General features: G+C 30.1%; 1 protein-coding gene across 3 annotated transcripts in view; it reads right to left on the bottom strand.

Moving 5' to 3' along the window:
* The window catches only part of chas (chascon), a 202,157-nt gene that overhangs the window by 116,186 nt on the left and 58,567 nt on the right, over nt 1-27,404 (bottom strand). For 2 of the 3 annotated variants that reach the window (XM_076415304.1, XM_076415293.1), the window contains exon 1: nt 10,391-10,518. The exons of the other annotated variant lie outside the window; for it this stretch is intronic. The gene's annotated coding sequence lies outside the window, so the exon portion shown is untranslated. Of the gene's footprint in view, nt 1-10,390; nt 10,519-27,404 lie in introns of those variants that run through there. 3 annotated transcript variants of the gene reach the window in all.

Here is a 27,404-nt window from a genome sequence, read left to right on the forward strand (position 1 = left end):
TTCACAATGGTGGAAGATAAACAATCTATCTCCATACAATTATCTAGCAAGCCGTGTAATATGACTTTATAAATAGATGGACATAATAGCGAAATGTATATTGCAAAGTCTATACGACTGCGTTTGAAGTTGCTTGTAACGTCAGAGTTACACCATAATAAATCCATGAAATAGATATTACTCGTTGAAATGCTGTTATTAAATTATAATTTTACCTTGTAATTTTCACACGTTAGATTTTTTTAATTATCGTTAGCTGGATATATCGAAATGATTTATTGGATAAGTTATACAAAAAAAAATCTTTAGATAAATACAATCAAAATTATAATACAATATTGTATTTCTAGTTTTATATTATAATAAGATTAAAATAAAAATATTATGTCACCATATTAAATGAATAATGTGTGAAATATGGCCTATAAATTAGTTTTAAGGATTTTTTAACTAAAAAAATTATCTTTAAAAAATCCGAATGTGTTTTTTTACATAGTTTAAAGTCTCCTTTTACCAACAATGGGTTTATCTGGACTGGACCTACTATTTTACGTGGGCTCCAAACCAGAGTCCTCGGCATTAACCCTACCGACTGGCCAATGACCAACTTAAAAATCATCTCAGAAGACATCCGGTCTTACCTAGTCTGGTTACTGGCGTGACTGGGATCATTTTCCTTGTCGGATTTCACACTCTTGCCTAGGACAGTCACAAATATTAAACAACCACAAACATATATTTACGACCATGCCCCAGCATGATTCGAACCCGCGGCTATCGCAACAGTAAGAGCACCGTCCTGTTGCCTTTACCACTGCGCCACCAAGCCGGCTAAATAAGGTGTTTCATTCAAAGTATTGTCCATCGATAGGTGCTACTTTTCCCCATTGCCAGAAATGCCTCTATGAATAGTTCATTTCAAAGGAAAAACTGTTCTTTTGTAATGGCACACATATATTTCCTATTCCTAAGATATGGACAAAATAAATAGAATCGAAATTTTGAATAAGTAAATTTTAATTATCCATTGTAAATAAAATGATATCTTTATCCAAAACAAAACTGAAAGAAATTATCGTCTCACGTGATATATTTAATGATTTTAACATTTATCTAAACCAAATTACAGCTTCCATATATAATGATCCATTTGAAATTTCATTTTCAATATTAATTACTTTTCTTGTTTAATTAATAATTTAATTTAATTTAATACATGACTTCTAATTAATCTAGTTTTCATCATTATGCTACGTAAGGTTTACAAAAAGCTCTAAAACTCTAAAACACTTATACAGATGATTGGTGTGAATATACTGAAAAATACATCAATTTTAATAATAATAATAAAATATAATAACCTTGCATTCACAAATCTCAAAAGACTACCAACGCTAGTAGCCATAGCTTATCACGTATTTTCTCGTGCTTTTCTCGTGTGTCATCTCTTCTGCAGTGACTTATATAAGCCCAATTCATTTCTAATATATGGATAAGTCTCAAACAAATTATACTTGAAGTATATGTTGAAGAATAACAATCGATAGAATATGATGTACAAGCGGCAAAACATATTGGCAAGCTTCAAAATATGTTCATAAATGATAATAAAATTACACTACGGTATTTCATTGAGAACCTTGTAAATTATAGTGGGAAGCAGAAAGAGGGCTTCCACCAGAGTGCAGAGTCTAAAAGTGAAGAAGAAATTTATCAGGGCATGAATATAGATCATTTTCTGATCATTAAAAAGAAATTATTATTCTCTGAAGTAGAAGTGAAGCTTTACCCATTTTTCTCTCTTTCATCTTCTAGACAAATTAATTATACACTAAAATTATTGGTAATATCTTTTGATAATAAAAATTGTATAATTGGTTATTTTGTGTTCATGCTTATATTAGTATAATATAAAAAATCAGAGCCAATATTCCAAACCTATTCATAGTTTGGTAAATTTTTGGGTTTAAGTCGTTGTTAATTCCAATAAATAAAAATGAAAAATGTTTTTACACTAGCTACTATCGATAAAACTTAACCGTTATTACAAAACGTCATAATCATTATACAACCTTGATAATTATTTCTTTTTTTCCTACTTAAATAATTAGTAACAATAATACTCCCGCTAGTTATAATAACAGTCATCCTGTTCAAATATATCTTGTTGTTTGATTATCTTGATGTTGTTTTGATATTTTATAAAAGGTTGATTGATAGTTTCCTGTGTTCGAGATCAAATTCAAATGAAATAATTTTATGCCTTAGTTTTGATGTCTGTTTAAATTATATTATGAACAAAATGTGATATGATGCATATAATATTTAAAATGAATACAATTTATGTTTGTCTATTTACACTTAAACAAATATTAGAGACTGTTAGGAATAAGTTGACAGATATCAGTATAAAAAACAAATATTTATGGGAAAATATTTGGAGCAGATTTTAAAATATTCCTTTACATTACAAAATAGAAAAAAATATTCAAAAATAATTAAAAAGTTAGTTAAATAAAATGTTATAAGCTTACTTGCTTCTATAAAAATGAACGATAAAAATTAATTTAGTAATCTAATATTATTTTAAATTGAACTGCTAATATAAATTATGTTATTTTAGGTTAACTGAAAATTTAGCGTATATTTTAACATGATTTACATATTTTTTGTATATTCACTGAAATATATTTTTACACACACACACACACACACACACACATATATATATATATATATATATATATATATATATATATATATATATATATATATATATATATATATATATATATATATATATATATTCTCTTGATAAAGTTGCTATCTAACCTAGGGCATGGCGAATAAAATTAAATGAAGCAAAATCTACACACTCTGAATTCACATAAAAGAGAATCCGTTCTATATGCTAACAGAGAAAAATCCCTTGGCATGACTCTGCCTGCCAAGCTCAGATGGAAGGGACACATAAAAAAGAAGCGCGATGAAATCAACACCAAGTTCAGGAAACCTATTGGTTACTTGGTCGAAACTTCGAGTTATCAGCCTGTGATTGCAATGTCCAAGTGATTCGGAGGTTCCAAAATAAGGTGCTGAAGTGTAATGGGAATGCGCCTTAGTATAAACGCGTTTGTAACCTCCATCATGGCCTAGAAATTAATATGGTTACGGGCATTATCAGAAGATTTATCGATGCCTATGGAAGAAGACTTCAGGATCACGTCAACACAGATACTTCCAGATTTCTAAATGTGCATAATAGCATTAGACGTCTCAAACCTAAAAAACTACTCATGAAAATGTTTGAACACTAAGTGATTCAGTAGAAAATATTTCAGTTGTAGTTGTTTGTCAGTAGTTTAAATAAGATTAAAATTAATTTATACTAGTTTCAATAAATACATTTTTAAAAATAATGTGTACTGACATTCAAATAACATAAACGAAAAAAATTTAATCAATATGTCTCTGATTGATGATACCTGTAAAGTAATATCAAACTTATTCAAACTGTACCATTGTAATAGAATAAACCAGACAAGGTCGTAATTAATACCTTCTCTTGCAGCCACAAAATCAATGTCAATGAATATATCAATATTGCTATATTTCAATGACAATTTAGAAAAAAAGGCACCCCGCGTCATATAATTTAACGCCATTTAATTACGTTAAACATATATTTGTTTAACAACTTTTACTTCAATTAATTGGTACTTAACATATAACTTACTAATTGATATGAGTTTAAAATCTACTATATTTAGCATTGGTATAAAAAATTGTTACTAAAATTTATTTATAATAAATCTACAATAAACACAACGAATAAAAATAAAACCATTTATGTATAATAAAACATTGTGTATTGAAAATGTTTTCCATCTATATCTATAACATTTCCCATCTTTCATCATAGTACTGTACGAATGTTATTTTGGCAATGATCCTATCATCTAATCATTTTTGTGCACTTCTTCAGCATTTCAATATTGTGCGCCACCCAATCAATGCTGCACTGATCAGAAGACGCTATTGTTTCCAATTGTAATAACATTCACTAAAGCACCGATCACGATTAGCACTACAGCATTTTCTTTGAGCTGGCATTGAGTTTTATTTCTGGCGTAATGTCAAAACATGAAAAAGAAAGTAACCTTCTAGAATATCCATGTTCAAAATACAGTTACTCCTAAAGAATTCGCATCTACTGCTAAATCTAAAATATTCTATGGCCTGTTGCCTTTCAAACACGCTGTAGTAAACCTGTTAACCATAAAGTTACTTTTCGTCGTCTTATACATTGCTGTAAAAACAATAACAGCAACTAATCGTCGTATCCCCCAGACAATTTTGGTCTTATGTAGCAGAAGTTCTCTTGGCATAGAAGAAGGAAAACATAATTTATTATTTATTCATCTTTTTTTCAGTATGGTTTTAATTCGAATCTAAGAATTGTTTTTTCTTTTTCTGGGAGTTTCTGGATATCTATAGTGTAATTTTTTAAATTTCCTTGAATTTAATCGAAATTATCTTGGCTCAGATATAGTTCTTCGAATAAAACAGCCAACGCACGTCTACAATTTAAAATATAATTTAATTAAATAATAATTATTTAACAAAATATAATATAATTTTTAATATAATTTAAAATACACAGAATACTGTCAGATGTATCGGAGCACATAATGGAATAAGTCTTTAAATTCGATTTGTATTGGTATGTAAAATATTAATAATAATAATTAGAGGTTATACATCAGCAGACCTTTTTTGGCACTTCTTTTAATAAACATTTTTTGAAGTATCTTTAATGTGCTACAGCTGCACTGAATATTGATATAAGCACTGTAGCTAAAATTTCTGAAAAAAACAACGATGTAGTATTGGATTTCAGCTATAAAGCGGGTGACGATTTAAGACACCTTGATGTTAGCTCTTTTCGGGACAAAATCTATGAAATGTATAACACTGAATTTTTTTTCGGTATAAATATAATTTAAAACAATTTCATAGAAATCTGTTAGCCAGCGAAGTATTAACAGAAAATTTAAGAATATGTAGCATAGATATTTGAGACATGAGATATTTACGTCATCATTTCATATACTTTTTGGAAACAGGATTTAAATTGTGTAAAGTAACCCACCAGGAGGTCTAAGGGAACTTTAATATATTGCTTTTAAAATCATGCCATTTTCAACAATAACAAATTTGGGAATATTTATTATTTAATTGAACTACTCTATGCAAATGGTAATAAAGAGTATAAAAACAAAGCTGCGGGAAGATTGGAGAGAAATTGGAGAAAGTTGAAGGAAAAAGATATAAGTTAGAATAGCATTTTACTAAGTTTTGTTAATCGTAATATTTTTTAATAATTCATTTCAACAATTGCAGATACATTATTATTTATCGAATGGTTTATTCCTGTTCCTGAGTTGGTGTTTTGTCAATCGGTAGATATAAATTTAATGTTTATTTTTATGTAATTTTCTTTGAAAAATTCTTTAAAAATACATTATAAATACACAGCATTGACTACTATAATAGCTTCGGTTTGGATAAACTCCATCAGGTAGACAGAAAAAGGATGAAGTTTGTTAGATTAGAAACTAATGATTGGGCTCAGATTCTGAGAGTGTGAGTGACAGTGACTGTAAAACTTTTTTTTTGCGGACTGTACTGACAATTACCAAATAGTGGGAGTGATAAAAGCGGAAACAACTAAGATAGTTTAAAGATAATTAATATAAGATAACTGTGGAAGATTGTATTGAAGAGTGTAAAAGATGTGTGTGCTTAAATATATATGTAATTGCTCAGAATACAGATGACAGAAGTTTACAGTATTTACTCATATAATATTTACTCTAATATTTACTCTAATTAAATCTATACAATTAGTAACAGAACAAACTAAGGATACATGCAAAAGAGTAGGCTCTACTTCATACGTGGTGTGAAAGAATTCAATATAAATAAAATAAGATAACTATAACCTACAAACTATCGTGTCAGTATAATTAGATGTAGTTTAAGTCCTAAAATATTTAAGTTATTCAAAACCATCCACGTGTATATAGGAACGTAATTTATTATATTTTAATCATAGTATATATAGTAACTGAACATAACCTTCAAGTACGTAAATGCGGCGATTTAGCGTTATAACTTAATTATTATATTATGATAAATTAATAATTTTAATTTTTATCGATATTTTCCTTCGGAAAAAGGTCAGTACTGCTTTTATAGAACAATTTACTGGTGCAACAGTTACAGGTATAAAGTACTGTTATTGCCGCAACAACATGATTGCCTTTCTTAGATTTTGCTGAAATTTACATATAATAATATAAATTAAACCGAACTTGTCTACCATTTTAGTTTGTTGTTGGAACTAATACACGGATTGTTTACGTCTTATAAATACTTAATAAATATTCAACACATCATGGTTTTGTGTCAGAATTAAGTTAGTTTTGATACATACATTACTCATACACAGATTTGTTCTGCATTAGTATGATGTTCAATGTCTTTGTTTGATTTATTTGGTTCGACGCATCACAAGGAAAAAAGGAAATCGATGAGTGCCAATTCAGGATTGTACGGTGGATGACCGGTTAATTTATTAAACGATCAGTTGTTGAAATTCCTCAGCCTGCATACTTGCGTGATTTAGATGATTATTCCTTATTGAATTTTACATTATTTTCTAGAGATAATTAGAAATAGTATAAACATTAACTTAAAGTATTTTTTCTCTAGAGAGATTCCACATCAATAATGACAATTCACATCGAAGATGGTAATAAATCGGAGGGATTAATTTCATGTTTTCTCTAAGTCACTCAAATCACGCTTAAACTATAAAATATTCAGAAGGACATTATCAAAACAAGCTTTCTCTCTTTTGAATTAAATATATATTCATCTAAGACATATTTTTAATTTTAATTTATATCATAATATGATATGATGAAACTTATAGTCAATTCAAAATTTTTTGTATATACATCATCAAGATGTTTAATGTAATTCGTTTCAGAATCAGACAATAGTTTCCTTCTCAGTTTATTCTAGTTCAAAAGGGACACACTGCTGTCTGATTAGTTCGAGCACGTAAACGAATGAGCCTGTCAAAAGTCGTCCAGTTGTCAGACGTATGCAAAATTCTTGAAAGCAATAGTGATAAGAGGTTATGACTGTAGCCTCTAAACGATTGTGGCTGTATAATTAACTGTAGTTTTTAGATATATGCTAACTTTCAAATAAATTATATTTGATAACATTTTTGTTCAATTGTTTTATTTAAATTCGAATTTTGTTTTATATCAAAGCTATGAAGTAAAAAATGTTGATGGGGCAACATTGCGACGTTTTAAAGTTACAAATTTAGATGACGATTTGAATTACGTTCCTATATATACGTGGATGGTTTTGAATAACTTAAATATTTTAGGATATATATATATATATATATATATATATATATATATATATATTTTTCCGGCTCATTTATTCTTCTTTTAGCTCGGTTCAGGTCATGTGACCAGAAGTCGAAGTTGAACAATTCTTTGACAATGGTTTGTGATATCATTATTACTTTAAGACTATTAAATCTTCTGTATATTTCTTCCAGTAAAACAGCCAATGCAGGGCAACAAAATTTATAAGGTTGCAAAAGCGTCAAATTGAAGTTCTGGTCTATTTTGACTCTGACAACAATTTACCAATTTAAATAAAATAATGAAACAAAAATAACGTTATAAAATATAATTTATTTTAATACTACAATACATCTAATGCATATATTATCAAAGGACTTAAACTACATCTAATTATACTGACACGATAGTTTGTAGGTTATGTTATCTTATTTTATTTATATTGAATTCTTTCACACCACGTATGAAGTAGAGCTTACTCTTTTGCATGTATCCTTAGTTTGTTCTGTTACTAATTGTATACATTTAATTACAATGAATATTTGAGTAAATATTATATGAGTAAATACTGTATACTTCTGTCATCTATATTCTGAGCAATTACATATATATTTAAGCACACACATTTTTCACATTCTTCAATACAATCTTCCACAGTTAACCTATATTAATTATCTTTAAACTATCTTTAGTTGTTTCCGTTTTCATTACTGTCACTATTTGGTAATTGTCAATATAGCCCGCAACAAAAAAGTTTCACAGTCACTGTCACTTTCACTCTCAGAATCTGAGCCCAATCATTAGTTTCTAATCTAACAAACCTCATTCTTTTTCTGTCTATCTGATGGAGTTTATCCAAACCGAAGCTATTATAGTAGTCAATGCTGTGTATCTATAGTGTATTTTTAAGGAATTTTTCTAAGAAAATTACAAATTTAGATGACTTATGTACAAAATAGCTTTGAATAATATATATATATATATATATATATATATATATATATATATATATATATATATATATATATATATATATATATATATATATATATATAAAATATATAAAACTTAGCATGAATTTCTAATTCTTATGCGATTCATTATATCAATAATCACTTGTATAATTTCTAATTTCACATACTGTCAAATGACTAGTACAAGTCACTAACGCATTTATATGAAGATCCTCATTTAAATATAGACATAGACATATTACTTTAAAAACTAAACCAAAATTAAATAAAAGATATAAAAAACATTATGTGATACAACAATTATGAATTCATTTTAATGCATCATTCCAGCCAAAACTCAATTTTATATCTCAGTTTTGATATTTTCGACTCAGTTAATAGAAAACGTCCTAGTCAGTCATAAACAGAAATCTGACATATTTTCCAACGTTCTCTATCAGACGATTTTAACAGTGAGCCAACAATAACTTGCTGAAGATTAATTCCAAACATAATTAGAATTCGCTATTGTATTAAGTATTACCCAACAATTTGTTTCGCAAGATTTACGTAAGATGGAAATAACTCAAAATAAAGTGTCTAATAGAAGAATTATGAAACAAAACTAATTAAAAAATACTATTTAAAACGAAAAATTCAATGACGAATATATTTAATAAAGCCTGTTACTAATCAAAGAGAAACATTAATTACTCCAAAGTATTGATATGTTGTATTTGATGGAATCAACAAAATAGAGGTTTATAATAATTTGTCTAAATCATATGGAAGTATTGTTGGTGAACTTAGAGATTAAAACTAACATAATCAAAGCATAGTATAAAGAAAAAATGTTAGAACAACTAATTATGTATACAAAATTAAATATTCAACATTAGTATCAATGTTATTTTCAGGTCAGAGCATAACTTGAATTAATTTATATTTCACTGTAGGCGCAAATATAGGTCTTTTATTTATTTTTTTTATACACCAAAAAAACAAAATTCAAATCAAATCAACCATTAATATAACTTATATATAATCTTGAATTGTATTTTGATTGACTATAATACTGTAACTATGAGTTGTAATTTGGTAAGTTGACTAAATATCATTATAAAATATTTTTTATAAGACTTAACTAAGCATAACGTAAATTATATTTGATATTAATTTGTTTAAATAAAATATAAAGGTAGATAATGAAGAAACGATCTTAAGTAATGAAGTATAAGTAACTTCACAGCAGTAACATGAAATTTATTTTCAAATATATAATACACTAGTTATAACTAATGAAATAAAATTTCTACGATCTTTTAAGAAAAAGTTAATATAATAAATATAAATCTCGATGAAAAGATCAACTGTTATCATACAAAAACAAAACAGAAACGAATGAACTTCACACAAATAACATATTAGAGATGAAAAAAGTTAATTAAAAAGTTTTAAATTTCAGAATAAAATTAATATAAAATATGCAACAAACAACTTTAGTTTTGAGTTTCATCTAATATATTTTTTTCTATATTCCTTAAATATATGAGTATTGTAATAAAACTGTATAATCCTTATATTATTTTGATACAATTTTTTGTTTTATTAAAACTTAAGTATAAAAACAAACCTTGATCAAAAGATATTAAATCTAGTCAGTATCTATTGTATTGTATTATGATACTTTTCAATAGCAAATAATGTAAAAATCAATGATACATACATTTTTAAAATGACTATTAAAAATATGTATTATAAATGTTTAAAAAAACTAACACAAGCCACAAAAACAGCAAAATAACCTTATAATATAGTGTAATGGTGTATGGACTTTTACCTTAACTGTAAAAGTTCATTAATTATTACTTTACGGGTTCAGTAAAATTAAATGATTACAAGACAAAATCTACGCTGTCTTTTTTTGCAAATTCGTTTCAAAAACCTAACCATAAATCAAGTAGCCGTCGAAAAACTCACGCTTATCCCCTGAATTACTTAATGAAATTCATCTTTGGCACTGTTTACACACAAAAAACATCCTATTATTTTACTTTCGATCGATAAAATAACGACGAACAGAAATAACGTGTTTAAAAAGAGGAAAATAAAGCACTGGTTCCGCTGCACTTGTCACTAGGTCACACTTTTGTGCTGTTCGCGATTGTTTTTTAACTACAGAGCTATGCCTATCCTACTGCACTACTATTTGTCGGCCGATCCATTCAACATTTTATGCAGTTACTATAAAATAGTTGGCGGTGGAATAATAGTGATAATGGAAAACGCTGTGGCGGTTTAGAATGGATTGTTTACAGTATTATAGTGGAGGTCACAGAAATTAATGTTTTTGACAAATTGTCATGTATATTGTGTTATAAAGGTTCTGTTATTTATTATATGTTTTATGTCCACAAGAATGTGTATTATTTTTCTTAACCTTACTTTTTAATCAATATAAATTTGTAAACATATATTAGAATATTAGTGGTTTTAATAACTAATCTTTTATTGTTCTTTTTTATTTTTATGGTTAAAACCACCTGATCGCGGAAATTTGCGGTGGTGAAAAGTTAAACCGCGATATGTGGAACTGTCTCTGGGCTTACCAATACACTAAACCGAAACTGCCTCACAGTTGACCCTATAAGTCGCTACTGCTACTGCATTAAATTTGGGGATATGGCACCTGCTAACCGGGCAGCCGTTATTAGGCACCAAGACCCGGCAAAATACAGATAGATAAACTAACTATAGATTGTGAACTTGAGTTAACACGCGACTTTGTGCTATCGTATGGGAGCAAAAGTCTTATTGCACCGACAGATAAGGTCGTTTCAGCCTGGAAAAGGGGAGGTTAGCAGTGACGCATTGCTAAGCTCCCGGCATGTCGACCAGCTCGCGAACCAGCGCATTTTCAGAAGAACTTCAATTGAGTTGTGGTTTGTGGAAGGATTGAGATATGAAGTGCTTGATTTCTGGAGTGTCAGTTTCCCTGTGATTTTAATTATTTCTGACAAACCAGGGAGCGTTTAAGATTCTCCTGAGGAGTTTATTTTGGAAAACTTGAAGCCGTTTCACTTGGTTGGGTGAATTTTAATTGCTTAAATACGATGAAAGATATCAAAGATATGAAGATAAAGAGCTGTATTCAGCATCATTCCTAGTAGATCGCCTACATGTGGTACAAGCCTTCGATAAGCTATGACAGCATCAGTTCATAAGCTACAGAAAATATTACCAAAAAAATACCCTGAAATATTAAAGCCTTACATTACTGCTAAAATGTTTAAGGAAGTATATTGGGCCATTTATTTACCTACTATACACATATAATATACCGCAAATATAATATGAAATATCACCATAGCAACATTTTGTGATGATAATGCTATTGTTGCTGTCAAAAACAATAGCGAAGAAGCCACACGAAGGCAAGTGACAATATAAGTGATTGGATCTAAACTTGGAAAATAAAAATTAACGAATGTAGATCTGTCAAAAATTCACCGGAAGGAACATGTAAAACAAAGTATGGTACTGGAGTTCAAATAAAGAAAAATGTATTGGTTAATTTGACGGTAATCACAATTTTCAATACACAATAAATTGCTATTATACAAGCAAAAATTGAAATTTATATGGACATACGGAATTCAATTATGGGGATATTCTGCGAGAAATAATATAAAAAGAATACAAATTTTCGAGAACAAAGTCCTATTAGGTGCCTTTAGGTAACAGAGGACTGATGACTTAGACTGAGAGCCTTCTCTGAAACTGAGACCCTATATACCGATTGTCACTCAGAAAATCAGGAGAATCGCAAGGAGACATGTGGAAATACTCCATTCTCATGTCAACATCTGAGCTCAAACTCTAACTACTTAACAGGTGATGAAGCATTTCTTTTCAGACGTATACATGGAATAAGAAAAATCGTAAGGCATTTTTTTTGCCTTCCATGCAAACTGACTGAAAGTACAACTTTGACTGTTCCATTGCTGGTCAGACAAAATAAAAAAAAGTTTTCTGTGGTAAATTGCAATTGGCGATGAAAAGGATAGTTACTAGGACATCCAAGTGTAAAATCGCAAGTCTAGTCCAGGCACAGTCATCCACAACAACACTGACACGGAATATTCATGGATATAATAAAGTCTTCAGTAAAGTATAATGTTTTATAATCTGATAGAGTTTAATCAAATTATTATTGTAGGGTAATACATATTGTATCAACTTTTGTCTATAAATTCCTTCAAGAAAATATATGTAATAACCTAATAACCAATTATTTAAATTGTTATTCAATATTTTTTTCAGACGAAGTAATTCAACAAAAAACTGTATTTCCCTAAAGGACTGACTGTATTATTAATTGATACATTTAGTTAAAGAAAACAATTTGACTATCACTTGCTACCTTAATAGTTCTCTTCAAGTCGAATCTCGAATGGCAATTTAATAATCATAATAATTAGTGGACTTGGGGTAGTCTCATACATATATTTCATACCCTTTATTGGCAGCTAATTGAGTATTTAACCACGTATTAGACCATTTGAGTCCTTGTGACAATGAAGTCCAAAATTTCATTAGCAATTTCGTTTCGCATTCATTAGTTGCGAAGAACTGAAAAGTATTCGTTAAAGTTATAAAAGTATATAAAAAACAACTATATGTAGAAGTCTCAGTGAGAGGCTTTACTTTTAATTATATTTAATTTCGGCGAATGTTAATAAACATTTTTAACGTTTCGAAAATATTTTCGGGATATCTACTTTTTTACTGCAATTTAAATACAGGCAATATAAAAAGGCGACTGAACGTAATCGAATGCTGTGTGACGTTTTTGGTAACCTTGCTCCATCAATTTCAACATGTGAATAGTGGTTTTGGCGTTCTAAATGTGGAAATTTCGGCATCGAAGGTAAATATCGTTTTAGGCAGTCAAAAAAATTTGAAGACGAAGATTTGAGCACATTACTCGATGATGATCTCGAAGTGGTTTTCCATCACTTGAAAATCATGGGATCGTATGAATTGAAGACAAAATGTACGAAAGGCAATTGATCATCTTTTAATTGCTTCTTCAGCGGCAAGATGCCAACGGTTTTCTGCATAAAATTTTTATTTCTGAAGAAAGAAATGTCCATTATGATAATTAAAAGAAACAGAGACCACCTGGTCGTGCATCAGCATTAATGGCAAAGCCGAATAACTGGATGTGGTATATTATAAGCTACTAAATCCTAATGAAACAGTCAACGTCGATCGCTACCGACTGCAATGAATGCGTTTGAGCCGAAAACTGCCCGAAATACGAGCAAAAATACGACAATATTGTGCGTGGTCACTCATTGCAACAAAATCGGTGAAAACATGTTTGGAAACATTAAAATGGGAAATGCTACCCAACCCGCCATATTCTCCAGACCTTGCTCCCTCTGATTATTACTTATTCCGACAATCAAGTCAGGATCTGCCTGAGTAGCTACTTATAAAGGCATCAAAAAATGGGTCGATGCGTGGATAGACTGAGAAGATACATCGTTCTTTCGAAATAGAATCCGTAATTCGCCTGAAAGATATGAAATTAAAATCTCAGCAAAATGTAATCAAATGAAATATGATACATTTCAAGCTGCCAACGTTGCAGTGAAGTCACCAACCATGTATCAAAAAACATATTTTCACAATTTATCGTTACTTGTAATCTTCTAAATTGTGTTCGAATCAAATACATAATAATGCTAATATAAAGACGTGAGATAAAAATCGGAATGCTTTTATTTAAATGTATTATATTCCTTTGTATTAACACCAAAAATTTAGTTCTAAACCAACCATCCATTGAACCCAAGACCGGCAGATAATAATACCACAAAATAGCCGCTATTCATTGTGCAGTAAAACGTATTAAATATCCGCTAGATATGTTAACGCCCTCATATCATTTGTTAATATTTAATAATAAACTAATTTCGTTGTTAATATCTATGTCAAATTATAATAAAAGTATTAAATAACTAACGCAGCAGGAAATTTTAACGGTTCTGTTTCGGAGAACCTTGATTCTTATACTATCTATTTATCGTTATTCTTGCGATTCGACTTTGAATTATATCTAACTGTTAATTAGTAAAATATAACGAATTAATAAAAGTAAAAGTTTTGTGCGTGCGATTATAATTTATCGGCCAATTTGGAGGAAAGTTAAATTATGTCGTCAGGCAGTACCCGGTTTTGGGTCGCCGTCGATTAAAGCGTAGGGACAGTTATTTGATTAACTTTCGAGTAATTAATTCGCAAATGTAGATTGTAATTGCTGGGTGCCGATAGTGTTTGCTTTTACCGTAGCATGACTAACATTGGTTGCAACAAACCGCACTCAACGAAAAGTATTACGACATTGAAGCTAATTAACGCTTTTAAGAGACAATACTTTTTCCATGTATATATATAGAAACATTTTGACACAACAGTATTATTATTAAATGCGTAATTTTTTTTATAACATCTTTATTAGATACGCTTAGTACAATCTTAATTTACAATTAATTTATTACTAATTTTCCTATATATTTCGATTAATTAACATCAAGACCAGCGCGAGAAAATACATCAATATGTATTCCTCAATTATAAAATTATAGTTATTTATTAATTATTAACTTATAGTTATAGTTTACACTAAATGTATACACTTTATATAAGTTCGTATGGTTTTGTTCGCTTCAATCTCCTGACATCCTACGCGCTGTCCAGCAGTTGTATTGCTTCCACGTTAGTATGATTTAGTAATCTTCTTTCGTCTTTCAAGGCGAAATCTTGGATAAGTTCGCAAATCGATTTGATTTCCAGGTCATCGTGCAGTTCTTCGTTGGTTACATAGCGATAGGCATTAGTAATCAATCGAAAAACCTTGTTTTGACAGCGTTTTATGACTAGTTGATTTGAATATTTAGTGCAACCCCATATTTGCACCCTACAGGTCCAAATTGGTTTTATAATTGTATTATAGATCAACCTCTTTGATTTTAGATCAAGTTGAGAGTATCTTCCAACTAACCAGTATAGTTGTTTTATTTTTGTTCTAATGTATTTTGCTTTTTGTTAAAAGTGATATTTCCAATTTAATCTACCATCAAGATGGATTTCAAGGTATTTAGCTGATTCTACTTGAGGAATTGGGCTCCATTGAGTGATATAATTAGGTTTTCATTATTTCGCCTCAATGCAAAATTAATGTGGACAGATTTGAAGCTATTAAGTTGAATTTTCCAATATTTCGTCCATTTGTAGATTTTGTTGACTGCCACTTGCACTTTTTCTATTGCCCTAGGCAGAGATATATCTCTTGCCATAATAATTGTGTCGTCAGTGAAGGTTCCAAATAGTGTTTCTTTTGTTGTTGGAATGTCAGTGTAGAGCAGATACAGAAGAGGTAAATTTTAAAACATCTTTTTTATTTATTTATTGCATTTCCAATATTGTATTTTCACAATTCATTTCTCATGTTTCATTTAAGGAAATCACACCTTTAGATGTTTAGATTTTAGGTTTTGATTGTAGGACGTTTAGATTTATCATACTTATCAACACCACTTTACGGAATAAAATAGTTTTAATAAAATTTTTGATACTTTCTATTGATGAGCACATAATCTTGAAATGTTGTAATTTCGGTTTACAAAATATCCATCATCTTTAAAGCCATTTTCTACTTCGATATGAAGAGGATTTCGACCAAGATTAGTTTAATTCTTGGATCAGCATAGTGTCAAGTAGATTTCAAATTCTTGCAAAGAAATTGGTATAGCTATTCATTAACTATTACTTTTCATTATTTTTTAGGTGCCATACATATTTCACATTAAAACAAACTCATTTTCTTTAGGGCTATTTGTTTCATTTAAATTCCATATAAAGGTTTATATCTTTTGCAGATAAAGTGAACTTTTGATCGTATTTTTCAATTTAAGAGCATTCATTGCTTGACTAAATCATTTCGTATTCAATTAATAAAAACCATCACGTTTTCAGAACGACTTTCGCCTGAAATCACTCAAGACCATTTATTTTATTTACTGACTGCTGACTTATATATTTAATACAACGTGATCATGTGATTCTAAAAACAATGTATTTCATCTGTTGATTTCTTCACATTATTCTTAAAAGGTGAAACATCTGTACTTTTTATTAACAATTTTTAATGAATATCACACTAGTTTTGAACCCACCAAGCAATGTATTTTATGTGATTGTAAATAAAAAGTTGACAAATATTTCATATGTGTGATTGTAAATAAACAAAGAAGAAATATTCAATCACTTCAGTACAAAGGCCGGGTAAGACCGGATCTTCTGGGGTATAGTTTCTTAATTGGTTATTGGCCATCTAATCGATGGGTTTAATACTGACAACCATGGTTTGGAGCCTACTCGTCGCAGTAAATATGGATAATCCATAGTTGGCAGTATGAACTTTGAAAATAGTTCCTATTTTTAACATATGACTCAGTAATTTGTTGTTGTGGTAAGTTGGTTTCCTTCAGAAAGAGTAACAAAAATGTTTACCAAGTCCGTATTTAAATTAGCCACTAACCCACAATGAATTAAGTATTAATATAAAAAATCTCCCTTAAAAAATAAATATTTCGAAAAGAATATTCATAGATATGAAGACCGTGATGAATACACTGAGTTCACATCTGCATTCAGTTTCCTCACATATAAATTTTGTATTATGAATGTTCCAAAATTTCATTCATATATCATTCATAATTTAGAATCTCTTCTGTTTTACTTTTGCATCTACATTCGTTAAATATACCTAAATAATATATACATTTATAGGTTTCAAAAATGCGATTACACTGAAACATCAAACTAACGGGTAATTCGCCATTAATTACAAATGCTTATCGTAACCTACCCAACGAAGAACTACACGGATCCATCAAGATTTCGCCTTAGAACATGTAATAAAGTTACTACATCAACATGCAGGAAATCAGAAGATTAAATAGAACCAAACCATATGAACTTGTATAGTGTATAAGAGTTTTACCTTAACTTTAGCTTAACTAGAGAAATTTAATTTTAATTTTGGAAATAGATAATGACGCATTTCTCCTACACACGCTTCTATATTGCAGCAAGTGCAACAGAATAATATAAACAAGTAAATATTTGAAATTAAGACTGTTCTAAGCAAATTTAATGTTGCACTACATAAATTATCAAATAAAAAATTCTATAAGCTTTACATCGTTTAAGAACGTTAAGTGATTCAGTTAAAGTGAGTCTGAAAACCGGAGGAATGGAATGTACTGTAGTTTCTTGGGAAATAAAAACCTGATAAATACCAGGATATCATTCAGTTACTTAGTTCTGCTCATAAAGCTTTGAAATGAAATGTGTTTTCCAAAATCTTTTTTTTTTGACAAAAATTACATAACGGGTCAATTGAATAATCCCCGGCCTGACACATAGATGGCACTACCAGAATTATATCCATAAGTTTTTTAGTTATCCCTAACCCTTCAAAGATGCATGTATAAATTTGACAGCTGTCGGATCATCATTTTGTGAATTATAGCATTTTGAGTGAAGCAACTTCTGTTATTGTGAAAAAAAAATGATAAAAAGGAATTTCGCGTGTTGATAAAATATTGCTTTTTGAAGGGAAAATACTCAGTTGAAGCAAAAACTTGGCTTGATGCCAAGTTTCCGGACACTGTCCCAGGAAAATTAACTATAAAGGATTGGTATGCTAAGTTTAGACGTGGTGAAATGAGCACAGAAGACGGTGAACGCAGTACCCACCAAGTAATACCAAAGGAGGTTGTTACCGACGAAAACGTTAAAAAATCAACAAAATGATTTTGAATGACCGTAAATTGAAGTTGAATGAAATAGCAGATACTCTAAAGATATCAACTAAATGTTTACATCATATCACGAATATTTGCATATGAAAAAGCTCTGTGCAAAGTGGGTACCGCACGAGCTAACTTTTGACCAAAAACAACGACGAGTCAAGCGTAATAAATCCGAGTTTTTGCCTCGATATATGACAATGGATGAAACATGGCTCCATCATTTTACTCCGAAGTCCAATCGACAGTCATCCGAGTGGACTGCACACGATGAACCCGCTCCAAAGCGTGGGAAAAACCAACAATCGGCTGGCAAGTTTATGGCGTTTGTATTTTGGGATACGCATGGAATAATTTTCATTGCCTACCTTCAAAAAGGAAAGACCATCAACAGCTACTATTAGCTAGCGTAGCTGAACCGTTTGAAGGGCAAAATCTCCGAAAAACGGCCGCATTTGAAGAAAAAGAAAGTGCTGCTTCAACAAGACAATGCACCATGTCACAACGATTGCAAAAATCCATGAATTGGGCTTCGAATTGCTTTCACATCCACCGTATTCTCCAAATCTGGCCCACAGCGACTATTTCCTGTTCTCAGATCTCAAAAGAATGCTCGCTGGGAAGAAATTTTCGTCGAATGAAGAGGTGATCGCCATAACTGAGGCCTATTTTGAAGCAAAGGACAAATCGTACTACAAAAATGATATCGTAAAGTTGGAGGGTCACAATAATCAGTGTATCACCCTTGAAGGGAATTATGTTGAATTAAACAAAATAATTTTACTATGGTAGGCCGGGGCTTTTCAATTGACCTGTTAAAATGTGTATAAATGTGTATGTTTTCTACAGAGATTTCCATTCAAGTGGTATCATATAATATATTATTATTTATAAAAATAACCTGGAGAAAAAAATGGAAACCAATTCAGTTGGAATAATAGGAATATGAAAATATAGGTTTAGTAGGTTAGACCAGAAACTTAATGAGTAATGCGTTACTAATATTACTTTTCTTAAATAAATATCCTACAAATATATGTATAACACGTTCTTATGGTATTAAAACGCCATAAAACTACCATAATAGACAAGTGTTGATCAACAGAGAACGCTTAACACCATGTAATATCGTACTTTATTGCCAATTTGTACAAACAAATATATTTAGGCGGCGTTTATTGTGTTACATTTTAAGCGTATTATTTTATCTGGACGAACTAACCTTTAAACAACCATATCAAACAGTAAACAATGAGGCGAGGCAGTACATAATAACCTTTTCAACTCGAAAAATCCAGAAAACCATAACGGCGATTACAGAGAATGCAGAGAATAATCGTTTTGCGTGGGTTATTTAGATTGGATCGTCCATAAACGGTTCCAAGGCTTAAGGGGTCTCTACATGTCAAAAAAAGCCAACGCCATACAATTAGCATTTTTCCCGTTTCTATTCACTTGCCGAGCGATTACCGGCGAAGATAGATCGATCGATGGGTTGAAGAATTGATGGTCTTTGTTACAGCAACATTAGAGCAAAGTTACCGGGTGTATTTAGGAAGATTTGGTTTAATTAAAATTGTTATTCCTATTTACATCTGAATCTCCACATCTGTTAAACTATGTATTAAGTTGAAATAAAATATTTGAAGTATGGTGTTCTTATCAGCGTCAAAAAATTTGGTTCTCTTTGCCTCTTGCTTGAAAAGAGAAAATATTTCATTTTCATTACGTATGTTACGTGGAATACTTGTCCTTCAGTTATCATTGCTTATTCAGTCCATATGAAAAATCAACATAATTTTACAAAAAATTAACTACACAGCTCGTGATGGGATACTGTGTGAAGATTTGAAAGTTCCTTCAATGCTCCTCAGTCTGCAAAAGGGAAGTTTCCATGTTGTTTTCTATTGTTAAATTGTCACCCTTTACCAAACATTACCGATTATTTATTTAGACCCTCTTCTTGAAAAATTTTTCCACAAGAACACACCATTACTTCACAAGCCTATACACGAAATAATTTAGATTACTATTTGTTTTTTTAACATCCTCTTTTTATCCAGCTTTTAGTCTAATTTTGGCTTGCTAGATGAACGACATTTCAATTAAATTTTAACAATATACATTGACTTTCATGATATTCATTATTAGATGTTTGCATGTATTAAGACCATATTTCGCTTTAAATTATTGCGAAGAATTGAAACAATATATATTATATTAATTAAAATATGGTCCATCATTTATGAACCATCAGTGTATCCTTTAAAACTTTTGTAACATATAGCCGAGAGTTGGCTTGCAGTACTTTGCATCTCTTTGCTTTTTCGTAGCAATATGTCGTTAAATTTGCTAAATTTACTTCGGTAGACATATGCAATAACAATTTCATTCAGATTAATCACCTGTAATACTCTACAACTTAATGATTACGCCAGATTTTTTGACCATGAATATTCAACTTCGATGTCTATGTTGAATTACCTCATGACTTTTTATACTGAGATTGTAGCAGAAGGTTCACTTTTCATCAACAATCACAATACGATAAAAATCTTCTCCTTATATGGGAAGTAATTAAACCAAAACCAACACTTTTAAATCACTGAAATCAAAAACAAAAGCTGAGCTATGGCGGAGCAGCTTAGTCTCCCAAGATGCACCGTTCCATACTTACCCTCCTAAGATGTCCTAATCTGGTTCAAAATCATTATATTTAATTATATCTAAATATAATGTTTTCAAGTTGTGATTTAGGAGAAATAATTAGTTTGGAAAAAGGAAAAACAAAAACATAAATGTTACAGAACAGGTGGTTTTACTTTTACGAAATTAATACTCTAATGATATAATTTGAAATAATTTCCAGTTATCTCCACAAAATAAAAGTTGTAACTACAGTAGTGTACAATAGTATATTCCAGAACATTTTATGGGTAGCTGATTCGTTTTAATCAAACAGAAAAAACAAAAAAAAAATTAAAGAAAAAGAATAAAAAAATAAATTATTACAGCCGGCTTGGTTGGCGCAGTCGTAAAGGTGACAGGGCGGCGGCCAGTACTGTTGCCACTATTATATCGATAGTGGCGGGTTCGAATCCTGGTGGGGTATGGTCGTAAATTTATGTTTGTGATTATTTAATATTTGTGAATGTCTTAGGCAAGAGTGTAAAATCCGACAAGGAAAATGATCCCAGTCACACCAGTATCCAGGCTGAGTAAGATCGGATGTCTTCTGAGATCATTTCTAAGTTGGTCACTCGCCAGTCGGTAGCCTGGTTTAACGTTAAACTGTAAGTCCAGTCCAGATAAACCCTCGTTGGTAAAAAAGAGATTTAAATATATATAGAAAATATTATTACAATTTTTTTAATATAATGTTTTATTTAGAACACTGTATATCCGCTAAAACAACAATGAGATGCACCATCAAAAATTATGACGTCGGTGCATCGGCCAATATTATCCCTTTAACTTTAATACAAATAACATTTTACAGACTAATTCGGTTACGTGTTCCAACCCATCACAATAATTAATGTAAAATAAAACGAATTTTACATTTTTGAAAATTGTATTTGGCAGTATGTTCGACGTCATCTATGAGATGCACTGACCGTTCTTTTTCTTGATTTATTTTTCTCATGCTTAACATGAATAATAACATGAAGTCTGGACACTTCTAGGACGACGTTGATCTGGTATATTCTTCAAGACGTATTCACAACGGACCTTAGCATTTTATTTTGGAATCTTTGAATTATTTGAATATTAACACACTGGTCATTATCGAAGCCTCGCAGCCGAATTATATAGAACCACACTGGTCTTAGTATTTGCTTACATAAAATAAGATTGTTGAAAATTTCTAACTCATTTATAAGGTCTCATCGTTAATTATTTCAGCACTCGGATTTTCATCGAAGCTATCAATTCATTTTCATGGACTGGCTGTTCAGTTCGTCGCGTTTCTTATTTATGTGCTTCCTCTATCTGAGCTTGGCTTCCAGGGTCATTCCAAAGTGTATTGCTCCATTAACATATGGAATTTGTATGCCGTTAGTAAAGACACGTTATGACGTGACTCTGTTATTTCTGAAATCTGTGTTGATTTTTATCAGATTTAGCTCAGATCACAATTTTATTAAGAGCAGATTAGACTATTCGAATTGAGCTTTCTGCAGGCTTTACTACTGCTAGGCTAATATTTGTCTACTATTAGCAAAAACATTTAAATCAATTTTAAAATTAAAACATATTTAAAATTAAAAAATTGGTTTAACAATTAATAATATTACAAGCACTGAATATTGCAACGCTCTGTATATAACATAAATTACGTGCCGTTAATAAAGGCACAATATGACGTGATCAATTAAACATAATTAATCAGACCCACTTGAACTTATGATAGATCATCGATGAAAACAAAAGCCAAACCAACGATAAACAGAGACCCTTAAAGATCCTGAATAGTAGGCGAGGCCGGAATGCAGAACGCGCACTCACTTTCCGTTTCTGTGGACGGGAATCAGAAAAAAGCCGACGATTGAAAGTATTTTAGGTGAGCGTGAGAACCGACGATGAATAGCCTATTCTCTTAAGCGACCTACGAAACGTTGCTGCTCGTAGTATATCCGAGATTAATTTAAGTTACAGCTGGGTAATACGTTAAATGTATATCTCAAGAAACGGAAAGTCCCCTTAGGCCTACCAATTCGTACTTGATAGTAGGTGAGTGCGTGATATACCGCAAGCCAACAGTTTCAAGAATAATTTTAAGTTGTTACACTACTTCTAACCTTCGTGAATTGTTCTATATTTTATACTATTTATTACAATATCTGAAAATGTGTCTGTTTTATTTTTATTTTACACTAGATGTCCCAATATACCTACTTTTCGAAAAAAAACTACATTATTTTCAAGAAAAAATGGAAACAATTGTTTATTCAAAGTATTGGCTATTTGACTATATACATCTTGCCTATCTTTCAATTTCGGATGCCATCCCAAAAAAAAGCTGAAAGTTATGTGATATACGATGAATGACTAACCAAATATTTAAAAACGAAATGTTGACTGAAACAAAACCATACAAAATTATTTCCTGGGAATCCTAGAAAATATCTATAACATTTTACATATTTTACTTTTTCAATTGATCGTAACTCATCTCATCTGGATATTTCCATTATGCAGTTATGATGATATCCAAACTCTCATCTTTCATCCTATTTATTCACAATGTTTAAATCATTTATCAATGTCTATAGCATCCCAATTCTAATTATGGAGATTGGGTATACTAATAGTTTAGCTACAATAAATAAAGTACTAGAAAATAGATAGTTTTATGAATGGAATGTTACGTCAAAAAATGCAACAAAATCATTGAAATATGGATTATTAGAATATCTATTACAGATTCAGAAGTATATTAAATAAAGACCTCATTTTATTTATATAGCTATCTAGCAAATTAACACTAATAACCTTTTTAGTTTATTCTACAATAGACACTTTGGGTTTAACAGATATTGCTATTACTTTGGTTGGTACAACCCCAGAGTTGAACACCATAAGTCCACACTGATATTAAAACTAGTTGGTAAGGCAAAAACGTATTATATACTGACATGGCTGAATAACTATCCAATAAAGCATGTTGTTAGCTCTATCAGAGATCAAGTATAAGAAATGTATAAAAACAGTGAGTAGTTTTTCAATACAGACATTATTTAGTACAATTATTTTAAAGGAAACTGTTAGTCTGAAAAGTATTGAAGAGGTCTAATGGAACTTTCGGATATTGCTTTTAAAAGAATATTATTTTAAAAGCATGCAACAAAATGAAGGAAGACTTCAAAGATTTTAGTTTATGTATTTAGGTGAGACATGGATATTTCAGAATGGAATCAGTATACCCAATGTACACTCATTGCAAGATGATAATAAAATTAGTGTTATGACAACAAAAGTTAATGGAAAAAGGTAAGCGTTAGAATAATAATTGATTAGATTTAAATAGTTATAGCATTTATTAATAATTCATGGCAGATATATTTTACTTCGTGCTGGAAACAGGAATGAATAGTAATTATTTTGAAGATGTGGTAAATGCATTAAGGATAATGCAGTGATTAAATCTAGTTCTATCAAGAAAAATATATACAGGTATTAACAGAAGAAACCAAGGAGAAATAATGTGATATTAAGATGTCTTTGTCAAACACCATGTCAAACACTGCACCGAAGAACAAAAGAACTAAGATTAAAAGGTAGATAGGCTCTCTAGTGAAAGTAATATATATTACTTGGATATACTATTGTTAATTAGGTGGTTTAGACCCCCAGAGGACAAAACTACAAACGCGCCTGGAACTATAACTCATAGGTGCTATGGAAAAGAATTTAATCTAAATATGATCAAACACAACCTTTACCTAAAACTATTATAATGGTGTACTTAATTGTAGTTTTAAGTCCTTCGATAATATATGCATTAGATTTACTAAAATGTTAAAATAAATTACATTTGATAACTCTATTTTTGTTTAATGATTGTATTTAGAATAGAAATTTGTTGTATATCAAAGCCAAACTGATACGACAATATTGCGACGTTTTGACGTCACAAATTTAGATTACCTATGTACAAAATAACTTTGGATAGACTGTAACATAGTTACATACACATGCGGTGTTTTGAGTTCTACGGAATTTAAAACGCACCTAATACTTTAATATAATATAATCGAATACTAAACACAATCAATATTAAACAATCTATATATTATAAGATTGAAGAAACATACGTTATATCTCAACTAGTACAAGTTAGTTTTCAATTTATTTGATAAATCGATACGATCTACATTTGCTATTGCGAAATGACATGTTCACGTAATATCCAACATTATTTTGTATCAATTAAATAATTTACAAGAAAAGAAAACAAGGCCCCTTTGGGTTTAAAGTACTTTTTTTATTTATGTCAATACGTGATATACCTCTGGCAAAATGTCTTAATAGAAACAGCGGACGTAGGTTACGTATGTGGAAATTTCTAGTAGTACATTTTTATGTTCGTAATTGTTTTAACAATCAATATAAAGTAATCGATAATAGAATCAGTTGAATATGTTCAATTTCGAATTATATTTCAAAATAATTTCATTATCCGGTGTTTCTAGATAATGTTAAAATGTATTTTCTTTCTTTCTTTTTAAGGATGGAGGACGACCTTCAAACACAAATATTTCGTATTGAGGCAATACTCTCATTTCAAAGTATCAAGAGCAAACAAATCTTAGGAATTTAATCGATACAACACCAACATCACGTAGTTGACCTACTAACTTCTTTTAATACATGTTTTATAGTTATTCTAAACAAACAACAAGTTTTCTGTTTAAATAGAGTTTTATTATATAACCTACTGGCTTATTAAGAAGCTATTTTTAATTTTAAACATTTTTAAAAGAAAATAAATACTCCAAACACTCGATAAATCTTGGCATGTAGTTCAATAAAGAAATCAATTCATCAAAAAAAAAAGAAGAAATTATGTTATTACAATCATTGTAACATTGTAAACTAATATTTGGTCTTACTAATAACAAATATATGGTCTTATCAATAGTGCTGCAATCTATGTATCAGACATTCTATGTGTTAATTTTTTAGTATCAACCATGTATCAACTATTTAAATACGATTTAGTAGAAATAATATATAAAGGAAAATACAGTGAAATAGAGTGATTTTAATTAAAGTGTGTTAATATAAAATATCGGAAATTTAAATAAAATAAATTGATAATAAACTGATGAGATTATAAAAAATTGTAAGCTAAATCACCTGTCTATATTTGTAAATGAAATATTTACCTGGTGTATATTTGATTACGATATTTGATATAACATCGAAAGCTTGTCATTAATATTGACAGTACAATTAGTAAACGGTGACAGTGTAATTTTCAATGGTCAAAAACAAGAATATCTGCACAACAGTAATAGAATATATACTATATTCTTATTAATTAGTTTAACATTCACTGGACTTTTACTATATATACTAACTAACCATTTTAGTTATCATAAGTCTACATATACATACACAATCACTTCCTTTTGATTATTACTTTGATTTATTAAGACTCAATTAAATTTAAGAATGCCTTTAAATTTCGTAAGTCGCTAATATAGATAAATAAATTAGAAAAACCTAATCAAAGAACGTATCTTGTTGGATAGATATCATAACCAGTACTATTAAAGGACGAGTAGCACTGGAAAAGAGGGTCTTGAAATTGAGAGGGGATTCTGATGATGATGATAATGATGAAGGTATACGAAAAGAGATAATATTAAGCAGAATTTTAACATAAATACGTATAATAATAGAAGTCTAATCACAATCAGCATGTCCAGAATAAAGTTCTGAGATGTATTGCAGCTGCACCGTGCTACCACAGGACTGGTTACTTACACTGAGATATTCAGATACCAACTGTCACTCAGGAAATCTAGAGACATGTAAGGAGATGTGATGATAGACATATAGACTTCTCATGTGAATATAAAAGTAATATAACTCTTGGATATCACCAGATTCGATCTTGTGTAGTGTAGTGAGGTGCATTTAATAGAAAATCAATAGTGTCAATATTGCAATAATAGTGCATTATTTCAACAGGGACTAAAATAGGACCGATGGGTCCTCCTAGATATATACCTAGATTTAACGTATTGTAAAGACAAATTGTAAGTTACTGGCCAACGTAACAATGTAATAAATATATTTTTTTTAAATAGTATATAGAATAATTTAACTCCAAAACAGATCTGAATACTTCAGTTTTACGTTACTACTCGTTACAGATTAACGTACAATTTTTTCAAAAAATATCGATATTTTCGAGGATTTTTGGTCAATATTTTTCGATGTTTAAAAAAAACACAGTAATAGAGTATTGAGCATAGAATTTTTCTTTAGAGATTTAAACCCCCCCCCCCTGGTAATCATAAATATTTTTGGTGAAAAATAGCACTGGAGCGGGAACAGTTCGATACGAAAACCTAAGGTTTTTGAACGAAAGT

This window comes from Rhynchophorus ferrugineus, unplaced genomic scaffold, assembly GCF_030347505.1.
Source record: "Rhynchophorus ferrugineus isolate W39M unplaced genomic scaffold, kcgeb_rfMv2 rfM1, whole genome shotgun sequence".
In the NCBI taxonomy this organism is placed as follows: domain Eukaryota; kingdom Metazoa; phylum Arthropoda; class Insecta; order Coleoptera; family Curculionidae; genus Rhynchophorus; species Rhynchophorus ferrugineus.